We start from the raw sequence: 24,282 nt of genomic DNA, 5'->3' as shown, positions 1-24,282 counted from the left end.
TAAACCAACACTGTGCCCCGTCGTTGGAGCCTTCTAGGCTCTAGAACAAATATGGCCCCTTGGGAGTCCCTCTGGACTCTAGACAAATTATGCCCTCGTTGGAGCGCACTCGCTCTGAGCACGCAATGCCCCCGTACGTTGGAGGCTCGTAAACACACAATGCGGTCCCGTTGTTGGAGTCCCCAGCACTCTAAAATACCCAATGCGGGACCGCTTCGTAAAGAAGAAGGGAAGCCCTCACTCACCGGCAGCACCCGTCGGCACTTCTCTCGCGGCGGGGCTGGGGGCAGTCACGGTGCTTCTTCTCGTCCTTCTCTCCTCTGGAAAGTGCGGGGTAGGCTCCCGCCCGCTTCCTCCGACGACGCCCTCACTTCACCCGGGCCCACCTCCTGGGACCCGGGACTCGAAGGCAACAGGTCAGCATGTCCCAGTGCTGGGTGGGCTCCCGCCTGGGTCGGGGGATGCGGCACTCTTCTGGCTGCAGGAGCGCGGGGTAGGATCCCGGCCGCTTCCTGGTTCCGGGACGAGGCTTCCGTCCCACGGCCCGCCCCCAGGGGATGCCTGACTTCCTTTTTACTCGGCCGCGGCGGTGATTTCGATCCGGCAGCAATGAGGGGTGGGCTCCCTCAAGAAAAACACGGCAATAAGCGAGGTGGGCACCCGCGACAGCACCAGTATGCGGGGTGGGCTCCCGCTATCGAAATAATTAAATAAGCGGGGTGGGCACCCGCCAACGAGCACTCAATGCGTGGGAATCCCTACGTCGGGGTTCCCCTGTAAAGGATCGCAGCTCAGCGCTGCTGGCCACAAATGAAGGCGCTTCTTAGTCCAGACAAGGCACTTCTCCCCCACGGAAAGAAGGGCAAGTAAAAGCGCTTCTTCTAGGCGCTAGGTTCAGGGAAAGTTTTCAGAAGCAGGGGGGCAAAGACTGGGCCCAGGGGCCAGCTCACAGGGCCCTCCAGCAGGGAGGCAGTCCCCAGTGGCAGTCTCTCCTGGCGCACAGCAGCAGCAGGCCCCCCTCAAGTTAGGATCAGCAAAAGAACAAATTGCAAGGGGACACAGCCCCTTCTTATACACCGTTTCCCTTTGTTCTTGGTTCAGGGTGAGGGGGAAAACCAGTCGCAGCTGGTTGGGGAGCACCCTTGATGTGCTCAGCCCCTCACTCTATTCACTGGCATGGCTAGGGTCATCAGTCGCACCACAGGGGGCGGAGCCAGCATTGTGTGGGGAAATCCCAGCCTTATTCAGGTGCCAGGTGCACTCCTCCCCAGCCATCAGCATGCTAATCTCACACTCACCACTGGGGCAGACCCACCCAGACTCCTGGAGCCAGGCTCACCAGCCAGCTCCAGCCAATCACACGCCAGACACATTTTACACTAATATGCCAACTCCTAGAAGTGGCACTTCCACACATGACATAATCACGCATTATACATCATTGCGAAGCATTCAATCACACGAGTCCGCACATACCAAACTCGAGCCTGCACACCCCACGCATCAGGAACTACCAGGGACACATACATTCCCCATGCATTCCCATGGGAGGACAGGCCTATCTCACCACATGCACTCAGAGTGCGCACGCACTTTACTCTGGGACACAGGGAAAGTGCGCAGAAACCAAAAATCACTACCACCAGGTCACCAGTAAAAGCAAAAAGTTCAGGGGTGAACCTGCCAGAAGGGCCAAGTCCAACATTCTCACATTGGTGAGAATTATACAATTAAAGATCTCTCCTACCTGAAGAATGGACCTCAAAACCAACAGTGGAGAATGAACACTCTGCCCTTTTCCCAGTGTGATGATGGAAGGAGGTATGAACCTGACTTTTAGATGCCAGTCTGTAAAAAATAGCAACTAGGTTACATAGGCATAATCACAAACACATAGACATTAATTAGATGTTAAATCATGTTCTCATCTCACATAGCAAAGTTTTTAAAAGATCTTCAGTGCCCAGTGTGGCAATGAGTTTATTCACAAAAAATATAATCTTTCTCTTGAGCTTGTGATCATTCTTTTTAATTTGTGATTCTCATGATACGCTTTTCAGTGTTAGCTTATGGTCATCTGAAATGGTGCTCACTCAAACAGTTTTTCCTTTTTTCAAAAAAAGATTATTACTGCTTTTAAAATAAGTCTATGTCTTCCTAATAAGTCTTTGTCTTCCTAAGAATTTGCAAAGAAAATGCCAGATTCACAGCCAATGTAGTTTTATTCACTACCTTTAACAATGTAATTTCCCTTTCTCTGGAGAAGCTCAAACAAAGTATTTTTCTCTTTCTAAGAAATCTCACTACGTCTTGGTCTTCTGAGTTTTTGTTTTTGAAGAAAACATCTTTTTCCTCAATAGAGGCTTACCTTAATCCTTTTAAATCATGTATTTCTTTACTCGAGGAGTGCTGCAGCTTTGTTGGATGAAAACTCAATCACTGGCAGGTGAAGCAGGGTGTGGTCTCCTTTTATTGTGGAGCCACACCCAGATGCACTGACAGTTGAAGTAGTGTGTGGTACCCTTTTATTTTGGGGCTTCACCCAGATCCAAAATGACTAGCAGTGTTCCAAAAGGCAGGACAAAGTTTAACCAGGCCACTGCAATGGGCTTGAAAATGTTGTAAACTGCATCTTGGTCTAGGGCAGGGATGGTGGGTGATAGCCCCAGTCCTTATTCCAACTGACTTACAAGCCATGTCACCTGCTCTGACATAACACAGGGAGGAGTGGGAGCAGGTCCTGATACATTGAAATTGCTTCCCTGTACGTTCTCTTGTGGGAAGATTCATACATTTTCCACCAAGACTATTCCATCCTTTTACACTTTTTTCTTGAGAGCCAGGAGACTTTTATCGATCTACTGGGCTGAATGCTTAGAAGATCCCATGGGGGCATCAGATATTGGAAAAAGGTCAGTCAGCATCCATTAGCCAAGACCTCAAGGATTTTTCAGCTCCTTCAACAGCAGCAGAAAGAGCTCAAGCAAGCTACAAAGAGAAGATATATTCAATTGTAACCACTGTTGTGACATAAAAGACATGGAAGGAGGAAGGGGGGCAGGAATAGTAATATTTCGGATAACAAGAAAGTAGTTTGTCTAGTTTAGGGCAAGGGGATTGCCAACTAATAGCAAAGATATGTTTGAAAATACAGAATCCATAATTTGACCTGCTACATATGTAGGGAAATTTACCATGAATCTAAGCAATCTAGGCTTCCAGGTCAGATTCAAGGCAGCTGGGCATAGAGCGTTGTCAGGGTAAACATTAAGATCACCTGGAATCGTAAAGTTAGCTGCTTTTAAGATATACTGGACAATGATGTCAACAAGCACCGTAGAAATGTGCATTATACTCTTACGGGTGGTAGATTAATTCACTGCAGAAAGAGAAATCTTGGGAGAGTTATAGTAAGAAAGACAACCAATCACAGTCTGCTAATGGTAGATCACTAGATTCACAGATTATATAAGAATTATAGATCATTGCAATGCAATGTCACTGCCCCATTTTCCAATGCAGATATGTCTCTTAATGCAATAACCTGCCGTTAAGGCCATTACCACTTAAAGGTAGACTTGGAATAAAGCCAGGTCCCTGCAAGAAATAACACAGCCAGGCACTGGTTGTCTAAAAATTAAAAATGCCCCATTAATGTGTGGGAATATGCTACAAATTAAAATACAGAAATAAAAAATAGTATTACTTTCACTAGTTTGGGCACCGCAACTGTTAGGAAATTCTTGCTGCAGAGGTTTGGGGTGGAAATGAACAGACCATTCTGACATATAACAACTTATGCCACAACATCCATAGTATGAATACAGTGGACAGTAGGAGCTACCCTACAGAACTGAAGCAATTCCAAAGGATAACAGCAGGGCTGAGATGAAGAGATGAAGATTGGATAGTGTCCCTTGCACTGTCAAGGTGCAGATGGGCACAAACTGGTTCGCCTTTGGTGCACTTTTGGCGTGTCTGTGCATGGCCTTTCGATATATGAGCATAAAGTGAGGTGAAAATGAAACATCTAACCACCTAAAGCCCCCTTTCCCAAAAATGATGCCTCCAGTTGGCACAGGCAAACTGGCAGCCAATAAAACCCTGATAGAACCTCTGAAACAGAACGGAGAACAAGACAACTCTGCAACAAACACAAATATTTGAAAGTCCCCTCTACTTAAAATGAGCACTAAACCAAATAACTTACCATTAAAGTGTAGCTTGCAATCAGTGCATGGCAGTACTAATGCAGAGGTTGATATTCTTAAGGGAGAGGTCTGTGTTTGTATCCTTGAAAATCTCTGTGAAATCTGTTTTCAGTGTTGGTCTGTTAGTAAGTAGGAAAACGGTGTGCAGCGGACCTGCATGTATTCACAGTCGGTCAATGACATCTCTTGAATGTACATGGATTGAACTGACTTTTTGAAGATCACCTCTTTCCCTCCTCTAACCTTTGCTTGTCGGGGGGGTGCAAGGATCTGATATCCAGATGAGGTTATCAAATGGGCAACTTGTCAAGTTTCTGTTACTTACGGAGATCTTTGCCAGCCAAGAGCGTCATCCCATATGTCGTTAAGCGTGGTGGGGTCAAATGAACCTCTTTTTAGCAATGGAGTCATTATTGCCTTTTTAGGAGGATCTTGCACAACACTGGCTGATAAAGAAAGATTCAGTCTTCCTCTGATCTTTCAATGGTGAGGGGTCATATCACACTCAAGGACACATTTTTAATGGTTATTCAAAAACACCCCTGTTTACTCTGTAAATAAGGGCTTTTTCCCAAAATAATACTGGATACAATCACATTCATTCTTTATGGTTATACTTTTGAATATCGAGCCCAAGAATATCAGCAGACAAGAATATTGTGGACAGAATATTGAGGGACAAAATATCGAAAGGAAAGTGTATATAGGAAAGTATAGATTTACTATTCCTACTTCCACATCTACACTCCTTGAAAATATATCTCACCAAGGTGCATGTGGAGTCAGGTATAGAACATCTATACTACTTAGTCTTCATTATTGTGGATTCAATATTTTATCCACAATATTTGCATGGCTTAATATTCTGTATTTGATATTTGGGGTGCACACCCACATTCTTCTTCTGCTCTATACCTTAAACACCAAAGTGACATTTCACACAAGAGAATTAAATGGCTTAATTGAAAATGTATGCTATCTTGTGTTTAAATGATCTGGTTTGACATTCCATCAGTTGCTAGACAATTATGTGAAACTCACAAGAAGAGGGCTTTGACTCCACCCACATGTTGGGAGCCAGGAGTAAATGTTTTGATTGGGCAGAAACTGTGTTCTTCCACAAAAAAAGTGCTTGCCCTTTACAAAGCAGTGATCATTTTGTTTAAGTATTCAATTGCCTGAGCTTTAACATGATGTTGTAATGCTATTGAAGAATATTAGATAACTAGATAATTTATAGTGTTTTTCTCTGGAAGCAGCACAGATGAGAAGGAGACAGTCACTTACATACATGGATTTTTAAGACTGGCGTTACACTGCAACTGTCACCTGACCTATTTGATCAACAAAAAAAGCTTTCAGAGTCCTACTGAGAGAAGTGCTTAAGCTCCATTATCATGTTGCTTCCCCTGTGTTCAGGATTTGAATGTGCCTAATGTGTGTGTTTCCACTAAAAAGACTTCATGTATTGCACTTTTTGGCATGTGGCAAAGTTTATACTCGATGCAGTAGGACTGAGTTGGTTAAAGTGGCAAGCAAATGATCATGACTATAGGCCACCTCTGATTATTATGAAATGATATGATTAATGCACTAGGCCGGATGCATTTAGTGTGAAAAGCATGCGTTAGCATTGATAGGCATTTAGGTGTGAATTGGTATTACTCTAAATTAAAGCCTACAAACAGGTATTTTGTTACATGGACTCTCAAAGATTAAGATAGTAGAGAAGGGTTTTGAGGTAGGCCACCCACTCTTAAGAATCCTGGGGAGGGTTTCATTGTGAGGATTCTTGTTAGGCCCTGTTGAGAGGAGTTGTATATTGTTTTGTAAGGTGTATTTTACTGCATATTTCTAATACTATAACTGTACATTTGATGGTTGCCAGTTTATGTGCACTTGAATAGACCGGTGTTGGGGAACGTGTAAAGACAATGTTAAATGGTAAAGGCTTCATAATGTCGTTTGGAAAAGCATGCCAAATTTGATTGGTTTGATCAGTTGATTCTGAAACCGTATTACAAACCCATAAAGCCTGATCGACTTATTGTGAAAAACATGTATTCAACTCAATAGGTGTTTTTAAGGATGGGTCGTTATTACACTGTGCTAAAGTGTTCAGGCAGGCAATTTGTTACATAGAACAGCTTACTGTAGAAAGAAAGGGTGGGCTCTTAACTTAGAAGGCTGCATCGAGGCTTCACAATGTGGATATAGACCCAAATGCTTAACGCCTAACCTTTCTTACTCATGACTTTTAAAACACCAATGACGACTGATTAGACCTCGGGAAGGGGGTCTTAAGTAGCAGTCTTGATTGGTAGACACAGGCTGAACTCCGGGAGAGAAGCTGTTGAACCTTAAACTCAAAAGGTAACACTATTGACATTTGTATTATTAACTAAGATAGGACTTGCTCTCTGGAACAACCTCCCAAAACATAGTCATGCTATTTACCTGCAATCAGATTGTTTTGTGTGAAACTCCTCATTTGGGGATTGGAACTTCTTGCAACCTCTCCAGGAATGGTAGAGCCTTTCTGCAGTATGGATCACCTTGATCCTTTCTTTATAGAAGGGATTCCTCTCAGCACAGATTTCTCTCAGTAATCACTTAAAATATGCATACAATGTTATTTCAACAAACTTTACACAACATGACATTACACAGTTTAACATTACTCATTAAGTGTACAATTCTCACTTAAAGGAATCTGATGTGACTCTATCATGAATCAGTTTAGTTTATTTATTGTACAATTAATAAAAATTCACAATATAAAAACTTCAAAAAGAATACGTTTAAGCCTTATTTACATTTATAGTGTGAGTTTAAGAAAAGAAAATGAATCAGAGTTTTTTTTAGTTTTCATTTCAATTGATGGTGTTTCCTCACATCATGAATGAGCACAGACAATAAGTAACTATTTTTTTGATTCTTGACTCTGGAACGTTTGCAGATGATCTGTATCAAATCACACCTTTTCTAAATCAGTTGCAAAGATTTTATATTTCTTGATACTTGTCTCACAGTATTTGTGCATAGCTATGCCTTAAATCATTTGAAAGTTGTAACTTGTGCCGTGATGTTTTCCAAATGTTAAAATTCTCCTAGCCTTTTCCTTTTCTTAGTTTCAGAGATTGATTGGATGGAAGAAGACATGAAGATGAAAGCGAGGAAGATCCAGGCATACCCAAGAAGTCAATTCAGGTAAAGGGGCCCATGTGGAGATCCTTCTGCGATGAGAACTTTGAGGCAAAGCATGTGCTGGAACAGGGCTGGAGTTTAGAGGTGGTTGCCAAGATTTGTCAAAATCTTGAGAGAATTCTGTAAATCTCATTGCATGGCCCTGAGCTCCATTGTGCAAATCCTGGGTGGCCAAGATTTATTATTAACTGCAGTTCACACATTACTCTTGCACACTTAACTTTTGATGAAACATTATTCCCTTAAGTTGGTGGTGCAACCAAACCCAAGGTGTGCCCAGGCACATTAAGTAATAAGGCTAGTGCTGTGGGCATGGTAAACCATGTCAAATGGTTTTCGTTTTGGTGATCTACCTGAACAAACTATGGGGATAGAAGCTGCACATTACAATAATGCTTACTAGACTCTCTTAGGAAAAAGACGATTTTGCTTTGCCAACTGTAATTTTGCATACATTTTTACTTTTATGACTGAATGCCGAATGGTTGCCTTGAGGATTTGATCAGTACAACAGGCTAAAGTTGATTATAATGACAAGGCAATGATAAAGGCTATATGCCTGATTGTTTATTATGAAACATTACGATAAAGAAAGCAAGCCTGACATTTTGATTGTGAAAAGCATATGTTAAGTCAGCAGGCATTTAAGGGTGGATTATTATTATATGGAATTCAAGCCTACAGATCGTTTTTGTTTACATGGAATTGCATAGATGACCGTAGTAGGCGAGGGTTTTGATGTTGGTCCTGCTAGAAGAGATACCATTTTCCATTCCAAACTGCATTTGTGTCTACATTTGCAATTTTATAACTGTTTGCCTGATGGCTGCCTTATGGGAAAGCTTATATTCAGTACAGTGGCCTGATATGGTGACAAGCCAATGATAATGGCTTTAAGCTCGATTGATGTGCAGGGAAATGTTATGCCTGATGACATCGGTCTGGCCTGTTTTATGTGAAAAGTTATTACAAAGACAGCAGGCCTAGCTCATTTATAGTAAAAAGCATATGTTAAAGTCAGTAGGCCTCTAACAGCTGATTGTTGTCACATTATGTTACAGGCTGAAGAAAACTAGTTGGTTACATGTAATCTCACAGATTACCACATTAGCAATATTTATGGGGTTGTTCACCCACTCTGTCAAACTGTGGGAGAAGAATTTCACTGTGTTGATTCTTTTTCAAGCCCTATTGAAAGGAGGTGTATATTGTTCGGCAACAGTAATTTTGTACATATTTTTAATTTTACAAATGTATTCCTGATAGTTGCCACCTTCTGCGTACTTCTGTAGGCCTGGCTTGCCTATAGTGCCAACCACTGGTTAAGAGTAGAGGCCTTATAAATTTAGAGGTAAAAGGTATGTTGGATTTCTTAGGTGTGATTTTTTTTATAATGAGAAGGTATGATAAAGCATGTAGGCCTTAAATATTGTAAAAAAGCACGTGTTAAAGGCAAACAACCTTTAAAAGTAGATTGTTATTACACTGTGTCTATAGGCAGGCATTTTGTTACATGGATTCTTGCAGATTACTGGTGATAGAGACGACCTGAACAAACAATGGGAATAGATAATTTGCACTATGGTAATCCTCATTGGGCTCTATTAATAGGGATTTTGTATTGTTTTGACAGCTGTGTTTTCGTACATATTTTGCAATTGTATTGCTGTACCTGATAGTTGTCTTGAGGAATGGCTTATGAACCAACACAGTAGGTCTGAGATGTTTATGGTGACAAGCCAATGATAAAGGCTATAAGCGTAATTGTTTATAATGAAAAGTTACAATAAAACAGTCGGGCTGATAAAAGAATATGTTAAAGTCAATAGGCATTGAAGTGTAGATTGTATTACTCTGTATTAAAGCCTACAGATAGGTGTTTTGATACATGGAATCTCATAGATTGCCATGGTAGGCAAGCATTTTGGTGCTGGTTACGGCCTCTGACCAACCGTGTATACAGAACATTTGCACTGTCAGAATTCCTGTTAGGCCTTCTTAGAAGAGATATAATTTGCTTTTCCAACTGTAACTTTGTATACTATGTAATTTTATAACTGCATGCCTGATGGGTGCATTGTGGAAAAGCTAATGCTTAGTACAAGAGGTCTCAGTTGGTTATAGTGATAAACCATTGATAATAGCTACAGGACTGATTGGTTCACTAGGGAACAATATTTCTGTTGCCATTGGTCTGATCTGTTTATTATGATCAACACATTTGGATTGACATATTGATTGTGAAAAGCATAATTTAAAATCAACAGACATTTATGGGTGGATTGTCATTTCTCTTAAGGCTTTAATATAGAGATTTTGATTACATGAAATGCCAAAATACCTTTGTAGATTTTGTTGTTGGTTACTGCCTCTGACAAATCATGGGAGGGAGAAAATTCGCATTGTAATAAATATGGCTCTAGTCTCTTCTTAGATGTCTGCTGGAATCTTATAAGGAAAAAAAATATTCATAAGTACTTATATATAGAAATATTTATCCATAGAGATATGAAAAGGTCCTTTGGCTCCACTCTCTTTTGTTATTAATCTGTCTAGGTGTCCTTTACACTCTGGTTCCATTGATAACTGCCAACTGCATGGGGTAATGGTTCAGTCTGCTTCAGTCATTTGCTCTTTTGCTCTGCGAATGATGGCATTTTCTGAACGTGTGTGTACATTCACCAAAAAAGTGGTGCACTTCAGTATATTGCCTGATGGTGCCCGTCCTTTAGTTTTGATTTTTTTTTTTATGTTTCTTTAGAGGATACTGCAGCTCTCCGGTCAGTGATAACGATTTGCTTGCTTGTCACTCATTTCATCTGCAGTGCACTGCAGCGCACCACTTCCTCTAAACCAGGAGATCATTATGGAATGCTGGCTCTAAATGTGGCAGCCATGATTGAACTTTAAAACAGTGGTAGACTATATACAATATCTTTGCAGAATGGACACCTGCTGCCATGTTTAGTTTTGTTATTGCAAATATATGCCTGAAGTGTTTAGAAGGCAGCATGTTTTCTTTTTCTACTTGATTTCTACATAAATTATTTTACATATGTTTTTGAGTTGTGTGTGTTTCATTGTGGCTGTGTCGGAGGATGAATAGGAAGGTACGCGAGTGGATTGATGAATAGATGCATGAGCCCAAAGATGAGTGACAGAATGTGTGCATGATAACTTATTGATTTACAACACCCATCAGTGACACAAAAGACACTTGGGTATTGGTGTTGAGTGTGATGCCCGGAAAATATTCCCAACTATTTTAAGTGACCTGCAAGTAAATGCAGTTCATGCCAAAAAATGTATTAGATAGGTAAAGAAACATATACAAACCAGTCAAAGTTGTGGCCTTAGATGCGCATGAGCTTCAGTTTTCGGAGAGGGCAGGACTTGATGGCTCTTCTGAATCACAAATGACTGATTTCTCTGATTTTCTTGGACCAAATTGTTCCTTAATTTGCATGTTTGTACTGTAAAGCACTTATCTACTATTTTGATTTTCTGGTAGCTATTATCAGCATTTGGGGCATTCCTGATATTAGATTTCTTACGTGGTTGTATAGCCTGTGTTATGATTGTATATAGCTATTCTTTAGTCAGTGGAAAGCAAGGTGTTCAATGCAAAGAGCTTTGAAAGATATTCTTTTGTCCACTGGCAACCAGTGTAGTGGTTTGAGAACCGGGCAATGTGTTCCTGTTTGCTTAAGTTGAGGACTGTGCTTGCTTGTGTCCAGGTGAGTTACTACCTGGTCCCCATTCGATTACTCCACGTGCTTGGCACGCATAAGATAAGCAATGCACGCATAAAGGTCATAAAGGTGCTTCAAAAAAAGTTTGTTAGCGGATAATAGAAATAGTTAATTCATGGGCAAAGAAGAGGTTGAGGACTTGCCTAGCTGCAGCATTCTGTATTCTTTGTAGTTTTGGCACAAAAATAGCGAGGGTACCATCTGCTCTTATAAAAGTAAGAAAAATCCCCCTCCATCACATAGTTTGGTAGTGAAGACTAGCCATAACTGGAGTGCAGAAAGTCCCTAACCAAACTGGACTCGGTTGCACTGTTGCTACACTCCAGAGTTTTTTCAATGAACTGTACTGAGAATCGAAGGTAGAGTCTATTTTGATAAGACAGGTTTGATATTACTTGTGCAAGCATTGGGTGTATTTTATTTGAGCCCTACTTGAGGATTCTTATCATGAAAAAGTCTCTCCTCGCTTTCTTCACTTGGGTTTTAAAGGAGAGGTTGAAGTTCATAATCACTGCAACATTTTTCACTTCGATGTTACCTACTTATGTACATAAACAATGTTTTTTATTTGTAATTTTCACCGTTTTACAATTCCCATATGCTAATGCAATATTAATTCTTATAATAGTCCTGATGTATAGATTCTGCACTAGGATAGAGACTAATAAACTCATAACTACTAAACTCCTTTGAGAGTGTTCACTCATTTCAACTGAGGAAGGAGTTGTACCCAAATATTCCACAGTTATGTGACTGTGTCAGGTTCTGTTGCTTCCCCAAAGATGCTTATTGGATAAATATAGCCCAAGAGTGGGTTTGTTATATAGCGGAAAAAGTACCCATTTCCATACAGTAAAGGATATTGCCTACGACCAAGGAGGTCCGTGACCATATAGAGGTTTATAATCGTTAAATCCTTAGTGTCTTGCTTTTTCACGTTCATTGCAGCAAACAATAAAAGCGGAACTGCACTGACAAATTAAACAAAGCAAAAAGCAGTTACCAATTTTTGCAAAAAGATATTAGAATCAGTTTAATGTAAGCCAGGTTAAAAAAGGATTCTGTGGCACCGATTGTGTTGAAACGTGCATGGAATCTACTTTTAGGTCTCACCTATGCAGCGCGCATACGCTGCTCAGGAGGAGACCTTTAGCCATTGGTTCCCTTTTTCACCCAAAAACGTGCCTGCGTTCCATTGCCTTCAATGGCAATGCATGCACATGTGGCGATTCCCTTGCGGGAGCGAGTAGCAGCATCATATGGTATCAATAATTGCGCCTTGTCGCTCGCTCCCGCAAGGGTATCGCGCAGGCCCCCTCCTCTCTCCCCTTCCCCTGCTGCCGCGCGAGACGCGCACGCTTTTGCTTGTTTAGGTTGGAATGTCTGACTGTAATCCACAACTTCAGTCAAATCAGTGAAGTAGCCAGAAGCACAGCTGAACTTCCAGCGCACTAGGTTGTTAAAAGAACGTAAATGACGGGAACGCGGTGTCCCTAAAGACATGGAGTCATCTAGAAACCGCATCACAACTGCAGGGGAGGGTGACAGGAAGAGGTTTGAAACGACTTCGCCTTTACCATTTTTTCTAACGGAGAAGCTTCAGCTCCGAGTTCCGCTGCAAGGCCTTTCTCTTGATATAAAGGGCATTTTGTAATTATTGCAATGTCACGAAAGCTTTAAGCGCCGCTGATGATAGGTGGTACTGTTACCGACCACTCCGTTCATCAGCCTCTAAAAGATGAGTGGCCGAGTTAACAACCTGGCGATGAGGACCCGTTACTTGAAGGTTACACAGGGTCTCTGGAATGGGTGCATTTACTCACTTAACTATCTTCCTGGTGGCGATTTATCATGTTACAAGCCAACAGGTGCTTTCCACTGGGGTTCATGTTGGGAAGTTCGAGTGTTTTTTATATTGGTGTATTTTTGAAAATGTTCTTTAAAGGTATTATTCCATCATAAAATGTAGGATTGGGATCCTCTGGACACGAATAGGTGCAGGGGAAACGACTTCTCGTTCATCACAACATAATCTCCGTCTCACTCTGCCTCCCCTCACATCTTTCCTGAATATTGAACTTCCACTGACCTCTCTCCTTTTCCCTCATGCTCCACTATCCACTCTTCCATTCACCTTCTACCCACGTCCCTCTCTTCCGATCATGTCAAGTCCCTCCTTTCCGCTCACTCCCACTTCATTCTCTTCTTCTCTCTATTCCCCTCCCTTCTCAGGCTCTCTGCTTCCCTCCTTTCCTCTTTCGCTTTCCCTCGTCTGCGCCACCTGTCACTCTCCCTCGCCATCAGCTCTCTTCTCGATGATGAAACTCCTGCGCTTACTCCCCCTTTTCCCGTTGTTACTCAATCTTGCTGTCCTCTTTCCCTTCACATTTCGTATTCAGCGTTTTTTCTTTCTCTGTCTGCTCCTCTCTTAAATGCACTTGTGCGCTTTCTCTCTGTCTTCAACTCAGCCATGCTGCTCTTTCCTAGTTTATCCCATCACAGCACATTTACAGGAGCTCCCCTCACAAATCCTCCCTGAGCCGAGGCCCGACCGTTGATACCTGCCAGTTCCATCACCTTGATACCCAAAACCCAAGAGAAGGTCAACCTCCACAGAGACGTGAGTGGCTGGTTCCCCCTCTCTCGGCGGATCCCGTTTACAAGCCACACACATTGTTGGCCAGCAGCCAACTAGCTTTCAGCAGCCTAGCTGTGAAAAGGAAGCGTGGCTCCCAGGCCACCTGCCATCCACGGGGGACATGCCATCCGCCTCCCGTCACCTACTACACCATGCTTCTCCCCAGACTGTCAGGGGCAGTGAACAAACAATGTTTAACGAGCAGACAGCAAAGGTTATGGGAATGGAGGTCAGAGATGGCGTCACATTTGGCCTCCTCGCGCCCTTCTCGCTCTTCCTCCTCCTCAGTCTTTCTCAATGGGCGTTTCTGGGCCTGGTTTTCTACCCAGGCTGCCGCCTCAATTCAGTTTCTGTGCGATGCCAGTTTGTCTCTGGCTCAGCTCAAGGTCCTGTTGTAACCTCAAGCCCATAACGAGCTGAGCTTTCACGTGGCTTCTGCCTGACTGCCTTTCTCCTTCTACTCAGGATGTGGCATTAGGGTTAGTGTGCCTGACTGGGTAACTGGGGAACCAGTTTCAAACTCTGTGGTGGCTCAACATCCAGTGATTCAGGGCAAATGACTTAATCTCTGCGTGCATAAACAATGCATGTGACCTTGTGTAATGTAACTGGTGTTTATGTTACAATCTCCAATATCTTTGCGCTGTATTTTAAAAACTACCGAAAAATGCACTAAGAGGTAAAAACATAAGTGAAGACAAATAAAAACCAATGTATTGCCTGATTTGTACAAACCCTGTCTAAATCGAGGCTTTCCCACTTGAACTGTGTGATCTTAGGCAAATATTTATTTCACCAAAACTCTTTTTTTCTTCTTTTATGCATATGAAACCACTTTAAAATATGTGACTTCAACTACCAATTGTAGAAAACTATCACCTTCAATAAATACTTCTCAGTGCAGTGCTATAACATGCCCTATTAATGTCAAAGCTTCCACATGTTAAATAAGCACTTTTTAAATTTTGAAGAGACTTTACCATATTTTATCTGATAAAATACTAATATAATAATATTAATATGTATGATTTACATAGCAACTATTTTCAGGGTTCAGCTTATGCACGTGCTCTAAGATCCGAGCCAGCCCTCGGCTCGGCTCTGGCTCGGCTCTCCCTGTTAATTTGTTGGCTCGACAACCTCTGCTTTATTGCTTATAACACATGGTCACACCATAATCCTTCCCACAAACCACTTATATTCTTGGTATGGTGCTCTTTCTTAAGACAGATATAGGGTGTTTATAAAAATGAAGAATAAAATTAGAATGTCTATCACAAAATTAAACACACCAATAAGCAGTCAGATATTTGTTGCAAAAATATATAAGAATCAGTTTAGCACAAGTCAGATTTATAAACAACGCTGTAGCTTAGAATGCATAGAAATATGCAGAGAGTTTTTCTGTCTTTCTTATATTACCTGATGCTTACAAAAAGGTAACATGTTGTCATAATTATCTCTATTCTTCATATCACTGTTCGTCTACAGAAACAAGGCAGAAGAAAAAGCCGCATTTTTTGTTTTCGTACTTTAACCTTAATTAAGCTCTGCGACCAGCCTTTCCCCTCCCCTGCTGGCTCTGGCAGAAGGCATTGTGATGTCAGAGCTCTACTTAAATAAGTGATTACAGTTGAGTGGCTGTGTCATCTCCTTATTACAGGTGACTAACGATGGCACAACTCGCCTGTAATAAGGAAATTAGAAACAAGCTTTTATACAAGGATTTCCGTCTCCAATGCATTATATACATATAAAGATGCAGTCAAAGTCTGTAAAATGCACTAAGACCTTTTCGCCAGGTAAGTATGTAACACTTGTATGGCCTGGTTTGGTGTAAATACCCCAGACATTTAAGGGATGCCTGTCTCCATTTGTGATACCACACATAATTCTGGGATATGTTGGGAAAATGAGTTGAAATATTATCGTGTTAATGTCACTGCTACAGAGCAGCAGATAATTACCTGCAGTCATATACCACATATATAGTGGAATATTTAATTTATTAAAGGGGAGAAGAGGTGTCTTAGTTCTCACAATCGCCAACTTTGGCTTTGGGGAACCAGGTTTGAGTCCCGCCTTTGTTCACCATCCTGCAATTCTGGGAAAATCACAATTTCCCATACTTAACGATATCTGGCTGTCATGTAAAGCACTCTAATGTCCTTGGGTCAAGTCGCACTATATGAAAACCTCTAAAAAAATAAAAAGATCATATGAGAAGGAGAGGGGGTCACTGCTTTCTAAAATATTCACCTCACTTCAAAAACCTTTCCCAATAGAATGAAGAAAATGAATTCACGCACTACTTACACTTAGCAAGTTGTAAGATACTGCCTAAACCTTACCCCTTCTGCAACTCTGGTCCTCTCTCCAACCATTGCCTGCAGGTTTGTGATGCCTTTCTCTGAAAAATCAAGTAAATCATTGCTTTTGTTGTCTAAAACTCTCATGCTCACATCACCACCTCTTTGTATTCTTAACCCAAACCTGAATAGTTACCCATTTTTTATTGTTTTTGATTCACAAAAAAATGGCGCACCGCGGCAACGCTTGCTGCACCGAGCAGCGTCATTTTAAAAGCACAGGGATGCGTCGTATTAACAACAATATGACATATCCGTGTACTTTCCCCTGTGCTGGTACACAATTAACTGCCATGTGCCAGTGCAGGCACCCTTGCGTCATGTTGCAAGGGTGCTTGGGTTGCGGGGATGATTGGTTTTGTGCAGGTAGAGACACCTTCCTGCACATAAACAATCATTAATGGCATTTTCCGCCTTTCAATGCTTGCTGCAGAATGCAGCACACATAGAAAGAGGAAACAAGCATTGGCATAGCCAATAGGTCTCTCTTTTGGACCTTATAAGTATATAGTTATGCAGCACAATATTCTTGGTGCAACAACAACTGTTGCATGGCTAAACACTTAAAAGGTCCCAAGGGCGAGACCTATTGGCTATGCCAATGCTTGTTCCTTTAGTAACCTATGGCGTGGAAAAAAAGAACCATTATATGGCACATTATAAGGCTGATCTGACTACGGATCCCAACAGGATTTCTGATTTTTTAGAAACAATCACAATCCCTAACATGTCGTCCACCCAAAATCTTATTGCACTGATTTTTAAATCAAGTGATGCTTAGGCAGTTTTGACTACGGGAAAGCGGTGGGCAATGACGGACTCCCCGGAGAACTGTATAAGATCATCTTTCCTGTGCTACAGGGTGTTCTGATTAAACTCTTTTCTTTTTCAAAGGCAAATGTTATAAACATTTTGAAAAAAGACAATCTAACAGTTTTACCGAGTTCATTCTGCTGAATAAGTCTTTTGAACTCGGATTATAAGCTTTTCCGGACAATCAGCACAACAGGGCCGGACTGGCTACCGGGCGTTTTGGTGTGCTGCCAAGCTGGGGGCTGATTTTGTTGATGGGGACCTGCGTGTGCTTAAAACCATTCGTTTTGCTGTGTTTATTTAGAAGCACACGCAGGTCCCCATCAACAAAATCAGCCCCCACCGCAGTGAAATCAGCCCCCAGCTTGGCAGCACACCAAAACGCCCGGTAGCCAGTCCGGCCCTGCATCGCAATCAGAGTCATGCCCGTAGCTGGTTCATTGATTCACCCTGCTCATAATGAGTTACTACTAAATAGATCAATGTCAGTTGATATTCATTATTTGATTCAAGCTCTTGACTTTTTTACTAAGAATGAGCTTAATGCTGCTATCAAAATGTTTGATGCAGAAAAGGCCTCTGATTTGGTTAGCTGGCAGGCTCTTTTTCATATTTTGGTGGCCATTTCATTTTTAGATTTTGATTATGCTGAAGGACCTTTTTGCGAAAGCTTCAGCATCAATAATTATACATTTCATAGAAGTGGGCAAAATTGGGATTACAAGGGGAACTAAGTTGGGGTGTCCCTTATCTCCGGTTTCGTCGCTCTCTTCATCGAACCATTGGCTATTGCTGTTTGTAGGGATAATAATATATATCCCCCTCTCCCTGGTATCTCTAATTTGAAACTATATTCAGATGATTTAGTGGTTTATCTGAAAGTAGAGAAGACTAACATTCTGAATTTAATTGATAAGATCACAAAGTTTACCTCAATTGGGGGATATAAAATAATTCATGGAAAGACAGAAATTATTTTATTTGACACCTCCAGCCAGGGCCGGACTGGCTACCGGGCGTTTTGGTGTGCTGCCAAGCTGGGGGCTGATTTTGTTGATGGAGACCTGCGTGTGCTTAAAACCATTCGTTTTGCTGTGTTTATTTAGAAGCACACGCAGGTCCCCATCAACAAGATCAGCCCCCACCGCAGTGAAATCAGCCCCCAGCTTGGCAGCACAGCAAAACGCCCGGTAGCCAGTCCGGCCCTGCCTCCAGCGCTGACATTCCATCAGAGGTAGGTTATATGTACAAACCCTTAGACCCAGTTGGCTATTTAGGCATCGATGGCACATCTATATATACAGATTATTTTTTATTAATTACGCATCCATTCTTATCAAAGTTCGCAATCTTCTTCTTGAATGCTCTTGGCTCCCTATCTCAATCATTAGCAGAGCAGCTTTAATTAAAATGTCAATTCTGCCTCTTTTCATTTTCTTATTATCAAACGTCCTGATTAAAATTCCAAAGAAATTATTTTGGGAATTTGATATCTTACTATGCAGGTTTATTTGGAATAATCATAAACCTAGGCTGAGTCTCTCAAATCTTCAATTTGATAAAGACATGGTGGCCTTGCACTGCCCAACCTGCGCTTATGCTATCTGGCATGTCTTTTAGACACCCTTTCTCGAGTCAATGATCAATGTTCTGTCCCAGACTTTTGACAATTATTTACTTCATGTTGAAGGACTCTGGTGTTGCTGTCCCAGTTTTTATAAGAATATTCCATTCAACGAAAATACGAGTATAAGGTGATCCAGGATTTAATATGGCATAAGAAGAAACTTCAAAGAGAATTACAAATCCCAGATTGTCCTGAATTCCTCACTCAATGATTGTACTGGCTTTGGTTTAGTTCTTTCAGTTGAGGAAGTGTCCCACTGGGAAATCTTGGCTTTCGTGAGGTTAATAATTTTAAATATAATGACACATGGAAGACGTAGGACCAACTGGTCCTGGCAGAGGACATCTCAGTAAAAAGCTTTGTTGTTGGTTTCTTAAAAATCAAAAATCTGTTTATGATGTTTTCTGCATTCCTTTCTGGGCAGACTATAGGTCTTTTAAAAATGTTGATTAAATGTAATTTGTAGGGGATTGACAGCTGGTAAAGACAGGTCCAACAGGGGGGTTTTGTCGATCTGATTGCCTATCACATTCAGAAACGTAGTGAAGAAACTGGGCTCAGATTGATAGTTGCAGAGTGGTAAGAAGTGTTTCAGTTTAGTTATGTCATTCAGAGGCACCAATTTTAGAGCCAAAGATCTTTTTTCTCGCTGCCTTCTTTATTATACTCCCAAGTGTTTGTGCAGCTTCTTCCCTACAGTTTGTAACAGTTGTTTTAGATGTCATCAGGAGGGAGAAGGAGACTGGCTCTACGTTGTCGTTTTATGCCATGCTCTTCACAATTGTTGGAACCAGCTGGCGGCCTTTTTGAGTTCTTTATTAAATGTGCCTTTTTTTGGAATCCTTTGCTATTTTATTTGGTCAAATTAGGCATGATTCTCAGTCGCGGCCGGCACATGTAAGCGCCGCGGGCAGTGGGACGGGGCGCTGCAGGGGGGAAGTGACAGACGACGGAATAGGTATTATTTATTTTTTCAAATATACCTATTCCACCGTCTGTAGACTTCCACCCACTCCCACCATGCCCCACCCCGGCCCCTCCCAACCGCCCCACTGCGCTTACCTGTGCCGGCGCCACTGATGATTCTGGTTTATGCTATTTCCCATTATTTGAGTGTAGATTAATTTTCATTGCAATGTCGATTGCCCGTTCTTTTATTGTGTAACAATAAAACTCGACTGATATCGCTTCATCATTTACTGGCATAATAAAATGAATGGGCACAAATTGAATTTCCTGAGCAAAATATATAAAATCCAAAGCATATGTCTATGCAATAGTTTTTTTCAAGTGTTCGTTCTTGATCTTTATTCTGTAACTTGTATCTTGGGAAGACTTTTTGGATCTCAAAACACACTTCAGTTCTTCAATGATACAACCAACCGCCACAGTTCTTGCCAACACGTGTTTCATCTAATGGTAATAGCCAAAGACTTCATCAGGCTAGAACAAACAAATGTACTGCTAAGTTATCCTGTAGGACGCACATATCATTTTGTGTCTAGCCTAACCACCACATAAGAAGAATATAAAAATATGAGACACCTAGTGCTCCACAAACAACCTAAAACATAGAGTCAGAATACTTACACCCAATGAAGTGAAAGGCAGAAACAACTCAGGGTGTATACAGAAGAAACACTATTATGAAGAAACCCACAGGGTGAGAGAATCCCCTCAAAACATACAAGAAAGGGGGAAAAAAGTAAAATAAAATCAAGTCATATAAGTCCCCACTCAGCAGATCGACCTTGACGTGACCAATAATCAAACTACCACTAAATAATCCCAAAGTGGACAACGTAGAGAACACTATACACAACCCATTACACCAACACCATATGTCACAAAAGACTCATCGTGAACTAATATATGAATTAAACAAAACAGGCTTCAACTGCCTTCATCATGGACAGCATTCATCTGATCTGATGGACAATGGAAAACCTATGACAACATGCAAACATAAATCATGTGATTATGACCCTCTTAATTTCCAGATCTTATCATACATTTTGTATAGTTAATAAACATTCTATATTTTACTATTTAAAACATAACCACTGAATCACACTCACCAGATCAGGTGCTTTCAGTCGCTAATATCAAGACATAATCATCAATATTTGTCTGGTCTCAGTGATATCTGCCGGAACCCTAAAAAGTCATATAAGTAAACTTAAATATCTCAACTCTTAACATATCCAATACTGAACTGAATCAATTGTCAACCATTTCAGTACATCTCGGCATATGCATCCTTACTCATACACCTCCCGCAAATACCTGTCATTATTGTATGAACTAGCTGAAATTCAAATTCAAAACCATCGACCTCGTAATCCAAAAAAATACCCAACCCGAACATGCTAATTTTTAGCATAATTAAAATCATGTGCGTCACAATATATGTCATGTCACCACAGCGCAATATCATCACGACCATTACGTAACAGAAAAGTGAAAGGGGAGAAGGCAACCCAATCTCAAGCAAAATCGTAAAGACCACAGTTGGTGACTTCTATCTCAAAGATATAATGCCATTACAAGTGTACCGACAAAAATTAGAAAAAAGAGAAGAAGAAGAAGGAGAGAGTCTTAATCCTTCCAATAGTTGCAATAATTCTTACCTCTAAGTAAACATCAAGATGCAATGGCGAGCAATGCCAATACCGTCCATGGGGTGTAGCATCAACGCCATCATTTAATGGTTATTTATATTAATAACCCACACTAAACATCAAAGACGGCATCCAGTGCACGTTGCTTGATAGTAGGCCCAAGTGCGAGCACCATATTGGACTCTATCTAATCCATTATCAAATAATGCAAACATCAAAATATTCCGAGATGCCAGGGAATAATAAGCACCAGTTGACAAATAAGATTAAAAGCAATGTACTTCAAAGAATGACACCCAACTAGTCAAATTTTAAAAACAACTAATCCGTGTAGCCAATAACACGCATATCTCGTAGCATGTGTCTCCATTGAAAGATTTCTTAATAAAAACCATGGCCGTGAATCCTCAATACTTATAAACAATATATCAAAAAAATATGAATCCTGCACACCATATATATTAGGAAAAAAAAGGATTTTTTCTCAAATAGAAATTATAAGAGATCACTAGTGCATTAATACTAGAATCAAACTCTTGACCTTCGGGTAGACAGGCACATTGTTCTATCCCCAGAGTTACTGGCGCCACACATTGTCGTGCATCCCATTGCAAGGGTATTCTATGTAACAAGAAATGGAAAATTAATAACATACAAATTTCACATTTATAAATCAATGATGAAAGGGCAACATATCAGCAATCATAACGATACCTACCAAGATACCTACCGTTAGCCTACGAATGAGACCTTAACTGTCCACTCTAAGTGAGGGCATACGTAAGGAGGCGAAGTTAATAGAGGAAAAAACAGGCGAAGAAAAAAATGAAAAAAACACGAAAGAAAGGGGGGGGAAATATGGGGGGAAGAGAGAGACAGGAAGGGCAGATAGCGTCCATTATAAGTGTACCATAAAGCCAATTTAAATTATATACAGAAAGACAAATCCATTATCACAACATTACAGATTGTATCCACTTAACCATAACATTAACATGATGATAACAAGATCATATAATGCAGTGGCAGATATGTTGACATTATTATACAGTAATTTACCAGGCATTTTATACAGTTAGCATCCCAAAAAGTATTGCAATTCTGAGTCAATATTGATGCCCAGCTCTACGGCACGCAATTTTAGGATCATCGAGCTTCACATTGCCGAACCTTGAGTTCTCTATTACCACCTCGGCTGTTACTCGGTATTGTTTCAATGCCATAAAAAGAGAATGATAAATTGGTACTTTGACGGGGGCATTCAAGAGCGTGAGCGACAATAGGATATTTTGAGTCAAATTTCTTAAGCGCCCTGAAATGTTTTGAGATGCCTTCCTTTAAGCAACTAATAGTGCTACCTATATATACTTTTGTACATTTGCACTGGATAGCATATACAACATATTTGGTTAAACAGTCAATAGGTTGCCTGATACTATATTTAATAGAACCTTTATACTGAAATTCAGTTTTACCATGCTCAGCAAACTTACACATGCTACAATGTCCACATTTATATAATCCCATATTGAGTTTGTGTAGCCATGTTTGTTCGCCTGTCATCATTCTGGGGGAGCTGGGCTGACTAAACTGCATAATGTAGTTCCCTTACGGTAAGAAATACTAGGGTATCTATGAATAAACATACTTATTGTTTGGTCTGATGTTAATAAGTGCCAATGTTTCTCAAGTATATTATATGTCTTATGTGACCATGGATGGTAGTTGGTCACCATTCTCAATTGCTGGCTACTGCCAGTACCTTTCTTAATTTTAGACTTTAAAGTGTCACACCTCTTTAGTCTTAAAGCTCTTTGTTGTGCTTTTTGTATTGTGTTTACATCATACCCCCTCACCAGAAATCATGTTTCCATATCCCTAGCACAGTTAGTAAAATACTCATCATTACTGCAGTTCCTACGGGCTCTGTATAATTCACCTTAGGGAATGGCATTAACTTGTACTTTCGGGTGGGCACTCGTCGCATGCAAAGTTGAATTGCAAGATGTACTTTTCCTGTATAGTTTGCTATTGATTTTTCCATCAGCCACAAACAATTCAATGTCAAGGAATACAATCTTCTCTTTGCTAGATGACATCATAAATCATTGTTGTTCATGTAATCAAAAGATTCCAATAAGTCTTCATCACTCCCTGTCCAAATAATAAAACAACTGTCAATGTACCTGCCATAATTCATTATGAGGGAGATTCACAAGGATCTATCGCTGAGTTAACGGCACTTTATCACAGCCAAAGTAGAAATAAACTTATCGCCCCAATCACAATCTGGTGTAAACAGCCCACATCACCAATTTATCCGCGATAGCACCCGCAAAAAACATCGCCACCAATGACCCCCGCAACTATCGCTAATGAGATGCAGAGTAGGCGTTACCATGTCAAAAGCCGCGATAACACCACTCTACAAAATTCACAACGACCAGCCCGAACTGCGATAAGAACACAAAACAGGAGATAAGGCACGTTAGCAGCAGGAAAATAACACCTGCTCTGACCTGGTGCAAAGTCGGACCACAGCCTGCACCACAAAAGGGAGCACAGCCCACAGCCACATCGGAAGGGCAACAGATGCACCCAGGCAACTGAACATGCAGCCTGGAGGGCCGAAAGGGCAACAACACCCGCCACCACCACCCCCAGCACCCCCCGTCCCTGGCACAAAAGACATGCCACATCAGCTACACCTAAACACATCCAAAATAATCTGCTTGATGTTGCACAATCACAATTGGTGACATGCATGTGTATCACACATTCACTTTCGAAGCAACAACTGAAACTTTATTAACATGAACACTGAAATGAAATGAAGATATATGGCGGCACTCCTCGGGACAATCCGTAGGTCACAGCCTGCAAGACAAAAATCATGATGAGAAGGTGTGTCCTGCGCACATCAAAGGTCAGAGAGAGAGCGAAGAAGAGAGAGAGGAAGAGAAGGAGAGAGAGAGATAAGAAAAGAGGGGGAGAGAGAGAGAGAGAGAAAAGAAGAGAGGGGGAGAGAGAGAGAGAGAGAGAGA

Source organism: Triturus cristatus, chromosome 6 (assembly GCF_964204655.1).
Source record: "Triturus cristatus chromosome 6, aTriCri1.1, whole genome shotgun sequence".
In the NCBI taxonomy this organism is placed as follows: Eukaryota; Metazoa; Chordata; class Amphibia; order Caudata; family Salamandridae; genus Triturus; species Triturus cristatus.
Note: the sequence above shows the minus strand (reverse complement) of the source record.